Here is a 6,499-nt window from a genome sequence, read left to right on the forward strand (position 1 = left end):
ATCCTTAGGTAGAACTCATCCTCAAAAGCTAGCTTGTAAGGAGAAGGTGCCTAAATAGTTATAAACCCACATGCTAAGCCCATACTTTAGCAATGTGGGACTCAATTAGGATCTTAACATTCCACCACGCTTCTGACGCCGACGTCCACGGCGGCCCACTCTGGATGGCCCACTCTGGCCTTTCCAAGTCGCCCCTCCCTAGATCGCCCCTTCCGCAATGTGGGCCTGAGGAGGGCATGCTCTGATACCAATTGTTATAACCCTTAGGTAGAACTCATCCTCGAAAGCTAGCTTGTAGGGAGAGGGTGCCCAAATAGTTATAAACCCACATGCTAAGCCCATATTTTAACAATGTGGGACTCAACCAGGATCCTAACAAACTCATGATGGTGTGAGTGAAACTGAGCACATCATTCAAGTAAATTGAGTCACATCCTTTTTGTTCCATGTGTGGACCTGGAGAATTTCTTCTACATACGATAGGGATGGAGGACAGGTTGACATGACGCCGACAATCTCCTTTCTTGACTAGTACGTAAGAAAAACTAAAACAACCTAAAATACCTCTTTTACAATTTTAAACACACAAAGATTAGGGTTGAAAGTTCCAAAAACATACATCCTAAAACACACTTTCTTTACATTCTTAAACACACATGCGGACTGGAAATCCAAACAAAAAGACATTACCGTCCAAGAAAGTGCCTGAAATTAGGTCATTTGTAACAACACTAAACTAACAGATCATCACTCCTTAAAAACAGTAACTTTCAGCACAATGTCATTTTCTTTAATCAGCTCATACACACAAACATCACCTGGACGCAAAGAATTCTCCCTTGCAAACGTTGGCCATCCACGAGAAAAAAGGTAGGAATGTGGTGCATTGTAAACGATGGTCACACTCCACGAATTCTTCCCCGTCTGTAGTGTTATATTTTGCGTCTTCTTTCTAAAATAACTCCTCCCAAAATCATTTGGTAATCACTGCACACACGATAATTTAAATTTAAGAGTGATCTGTTGATCCTGCAACAAGGAAGGAGGCTATTGCACTAGAACAAAATTGGTATTAAAGGTAACATAAAAAACCAATTAGTACAATATGTTTAATTAGCCACTTTTTCATGCGGAAAACCCACATGTGAACCATATTTGTGTGAAACTATTTGTAATTCTACCTGAGTATGGAGGTAAGATGAAGTTATTAGCTTTTTGAAGAAGGGATTTTTCGATGAGAATCTGCTGGCTGCTTCAGTGGCTCTAGAATCTCCTGAAAATTTCGGAACACAAGTGACCTGGCCTTGCCAAAACTTGCCTACATAAAAAGCAGAAAAGGGTCAGTAATCCAAATTTGTAATAATATTTGAGATCTCTCATGTCTTAAACCAATATGTTTACCAGGTTCAACTTTAGTTTCCTCTTGATGTTTGCTAGTACAATCACACTCAGTCTTGACTTTTACATTTCTCTTTGGCTTCAATGAATTAGTTCTGCCCCGATTACCAGCTGAAATTCGAAAATGGCTTTATTTGTGAGAAAATAAAATTGTTTTACTCATGGAGATTGAATTCATACTTAATTTTGCAAAAACGGTATTTCCTTACTGATCATGAGAGGGATGACTATCTAAATCAGCTTTGAGAATGGAAACTTTAAATGACATCTCATTTCCATTAATCAACTCAAAGACACAAGTATCCGCTACTTTCAAATTATTGTCTCGAGCAAATTTCTCCCAACTTGGCTTTTCAAATCTGGCACCTCTACGTCTTTCATCATCACACCTTCTACTTCGGAACCTTATAGGCCAAGTCCCTCCATCGGAAAGTTTAAGGACCGCATCAAGACATTTATTCTTCAGAAATCCATCTGCAAATTTCCGCGGTAAACACTAGAAAGAACACAAGCCATTGCCAATGCAAGAAGACACGTTAAAAAGAGACAAACAGAGGAAAAAGTTCATTTATGCTCTATGTAGGCAGTTTTTCTGTTTCAGATTCACTCTCTTTCAACTGAAATTTGTCATCTGAAAATAGAATCCATGAGAAATTTATTACTGCCTTAAAAAAGCCTTTATAAGAAATTAATCTTACCATGTCAAAATATTTACCGACATGAGATGGTTTGATCACAACCTTGTAAGTAAAGCTTTTCACCTCAGATAGCCTCCATCTTGGCATGATAGATTTGTCCCCTTTACCATCTTCAGCAGAAACTGGAAACAAGATAAAAGAGAATAAACAATACAAGAAAACTACTCTACATGGAAACAACAGTTTGTTCAAGTACCAAAAAATCAATTTCTTGAAGGACAAAAGAAAAAATTTTCGCATGCCTCTCATTGACTTTGAATGGTGTAAATCTCCATTCCTCATTGAATTCTTAAGTATCCTTTCATTGCTTCGAGTCCCTTTGATCTCGGTTTCGCCAATGGGACTGGTTCTGAATTTCTTGTGGGGCTGAGAACATGGTAAAGGAGAGCTCTTTCTTTTTCTGGGATATGGTGACAAATCCTCCAAGACTTCAACAGAGCCATCATCTTTGATTTCTTCTATTTTAGGCCCATCAGAATGCGCCCGAATAAGAGGATATTCGATCTCGACGGTAGTTGTATCAAATATGCAAGCATGGAATCTAGAATTCCCTTCATATCTAAAAACTAGAAAGTGCCCAAAGCCTATGGAATAATACTTTACAAACTCAGGCCAACCCTTTTGCAAACAAAACCTGCCATTAGATTTTCTCAACTCCATTTTCCATTCGGAACCAGATGGAAGCTTAACAAACACCGAGTTGGAGAGGGTTTCTCCATATTTCTTCACAAACTTTGTTGGAATCAGTTGCACGATAAAAAAAATGAAAAAAAAGTAAATTTCAACTTTTGTATATATTGATCTGATTTCAAGTTAGTGGAGACCATAAGGCAGTTTTGTTTTTTGTTTTTTTGTTTTTTGGGTGAAATATAGGGCAGCCAAAAGTAACAACAACAAGTGAGAAAAAAAAGTGGGGTATTGCTATATTTGCCCACTTTATTTACATAACAAATTCATATCTTCAACAAATCAGAAAACTGTGCAAAAGGGTTGGCCAAAAAGGAAGGAAAAACAAATATAGAAAATATGAGGAAATAAAAGTTTTGAGAGAGAGAGTTACAAGTCTGTTGTCTCGAAGGGTATTCTGTAGAACCAACGAGAAGAAGTGAGGAGTAACAGCGGAAAAAGTAGAGCGATAATTTCCTGGCGTACAACAACTCATCGTTGCGTTGATCATCCAAGCGTCAAAGAAGATACCACAGGAGGATACTTGGCAGAGAAGGAAAAAAAAAAAAACGAAAAAACAAAAAGAGAAAAGAAAGAAAGAAAGAAAAAAAGAAAGAAAGAAAAAGCTGCAAGATATTAAATAGGATGGGTTACACGGGAGCACATATTTGAACGAGGCTGTCGTTTAATCTCCTCTTAAAAAAAATAAATAATAAAAAAATCACACACACATTTGAGATATTATTTTATGTGAGAATTTTTTATTGTAATAAAAAAATTAGATGTAATTATTTATGAGAGTTTTTTACTGTAATAAAATTTAAATTCTAAACTCGAATCAGCGAATTGAACGGGCCTAACAAATTTACTCTGCACCTTTTGTGACCTTCGAGATCAATCATTTCTCATACGCAATATTGGTTCATTGGTTTTTTTTTCTCCCTCTGTTTATTTTATTCCCCTCCTTTTTTTTTTAAATCATTCAATAGTAGATAAAAAAAAAACACGGGACAAAGGTTATGTTTAGAGTTTGTTTTGTTTTTCAAGAAAAAAAATAAAAATAGGAGAGAAACGACGTTTGACACAATTAAAAATAAAATGGAAATGAAAATAATTTTTTAATTTAGTGTAAAATATGAGAGAAATGAAAAAAAAATTCTGTCGTTTTTTATTTTTTGTTTTCGTTTTCTCCTCTCTTGAACACAGAGAGATAGAGACATTAATAAATTCTTGAACTTTGCCTCTTGCAGTCCTACCTCGATTCTTAGGCTTAACACAGATTTTGATCACTATATGAATTTAAGGCATCATTTGATTGTTAAGTTATCTCAATATTCTGTTAAGAATATTTACAGAATTAAGCCCCGTTCATTTTATTAGTTCCAATCACAATTCAAATTTTTATTACAGGTTTTTTCACATAAAATTACAAATTCAACTTTGTGTTGCAATGTTTTTTCTCACATAAATCCATTTTTCAATTCAAGTTCTCAACTTGAATTAGTGAGACAAACAGAGCCTTAGTTATCAAGGTATAAAACAATTGTCCTAGTTATTTCTTGTATCAAGTCTTTAATAGAAACTTCTGAGGGTGCATTAATTACTTAGAAGGTGTTTTTGCCATTAATGAGAATAAATCTCTGTTAAGGAATTCATTCAATTTCTCCTGTGTGTTCATGTGTTCAATTCTTGTTACAATAGAGTTGTTTGAGAGATAGACTGAAAGTTTGCATAAGATTTACAACATTGTCCTTTATTACATTATCGAATTTAGCGTTATTTTGGCCAATTTATAGTTTGGAAGCTTGTTATAATAAAGTCGAGCGTTTGGAAGTCTTCTAAAAGTGGAGCAAAGTTGATATGTTTCATTATTCCATCTAAAAACCAAGCAAAATGAAACCGAAAGGAAAGATCAAAGAATTTCTAAAAAAAAAAAAGAAAAAAGGAAAAGGAAAAAAGAAGACTTATCAGTGGAATATAGCTAGTGGTGAAACTTTGGGCCGGCGGGCAGGCCCGCTACCCGAATTTTTTGGGTAGGCCCATATGCCGGCCCGTCCAAAGTTAAAATTCAGTCTCAGGATCGGGCAGCCCGAATTTGGTCACCATGCCGGAGACCGCTGCCGTGTAGGCGCTATCAACTGCTATTCGCCGGAGTTTTTTTTGAATTTTTCCGGCCAAGCCCGAATGCCCGAACCGCCTGAGTGCTTGAATTGCTTGAAAAATAGTCAAAATTCTGACCGTTGGTACCTGACCTGAAAACCTAAATTTTATCCGAATGCCCGAAAACCCGTCCAACAGCTAGTTTTTTGACTGTTGCCGCTCGAACCCAACTGCCGATTCCTAAAGTAGCCGTTGCACCTCGAATTTTTTGAAAAAAAGTCAATTTTTTAACCCGAAAATTTTCCTATAAATACCTCTCATCCCCCACACATTTTTCTCACTCAAACTCTCTCAATCCCTCTCAATTTCTCTCAATCTCTCTTAATCTCTCAAATCTCTATCACAATTTTTCCAAAAACTAACACATTATCCTAAAGCTCTTTCTCTCATCGCTCTTATTTTTTTTTATAATGGATCCTTTTGGTTATAGTGGTATTCCTGTTGATGCCTAACACAACGTGAAACAAGGACAATTTCCCACTAACGAATTTGTTACGCAGGAATCTATAAGATAGAACTCAACTTACATAATGCTTTAACAATGCACCCCCTATAAGGATGCTATAACAAACTATATGTGTGCAAAAGTAGGAGTAGGACATATAGACGCATATGATTGGCAAATTGCCAAAGTTTTGTATCAATTTTTAGGTAGGTTTCATGAAGTGACTCTAAAACTTAGTGGAACATATTACCCAATGTCACCTTTAGCTTTAGGATAACTTTTACGAATTAGTATTTTATTTAGCGAATATAGGGAGGACCCAATCTTAGCAGTTCCTATCCATTCTATGGAAAAGAAATTTATAAAATATTGGTCTAAGTTGCCTTTGTTGTATGGTTTAGGTACTATTTTTAATCCTAGATTAAAATTAGACGGTTTAGAAAGTGGTTTAGAAAACTTAAGTGAATTTTTATGCATCAAACACTACAAGAAAAAGGGCTTTTCGTAGCGGTTAGTTATAGCGCTTTTCAAAAAACGTTACTGCTTTAGTCTATAATAGCGTTTCTAAAGAGTTATAATATATATATACATATATATTAAAATTTGTTGACATTTTGACTGATTTGTTTTATATATATTTAAAAATATATAAATGTACAGATACAATTACATTGGGCGGGCATTGGAAAAAAAATTTCCAATTTTCCCGCTCGCTCCCTCCCCCCGTTTTTTTTTTTAAAGGAAATGCGCACAAGATACGAGAGAAACAGGGAAAGGAAAAAAAAAAAAAAAAAAAACCCCCAAATGCTGAAATGCCCATACGGATTCATTCTCACTAGAAAAGTGCTTTGGCCGGCCAAGAGGGAAACAACCTCATTCTCCCAAAATTCCCTAAAATTCCCTAAGTTTCCCTAAGTTTCCTCAGGATTTACTCTCCTAGATTCTGAAATTGAAGGCCGGTAGTGTTAGGTTCCCTCAAATTTCCAACTTTCCCCCAAATGCCCTAATTTTCCGGTCCATCTCACGGGAAGAAATCCTCACGGCCGGGAAGAATCTCACGGGAAGAAATCCTCTCTTTGTCTGTGCATCGTTCGATTCCCCCAAGGAGGTTCGAATCTCTCTCTCTCTCTCT

This window comes from Morus notabilis, unplaced genomic scaffold (genome assembly GCF_000414095.1).
Source record: "Morus notabilis unplaced genomic scaffold, ASM41409v2 Scaffold25, whole genome shotgun sequence".
Lineage (NCBI taxonomy): Eukaryota > Viridiplantae > Streptophyta > Magnoliopsida > Rosales > Moraceae > Morus > Morus notabilis.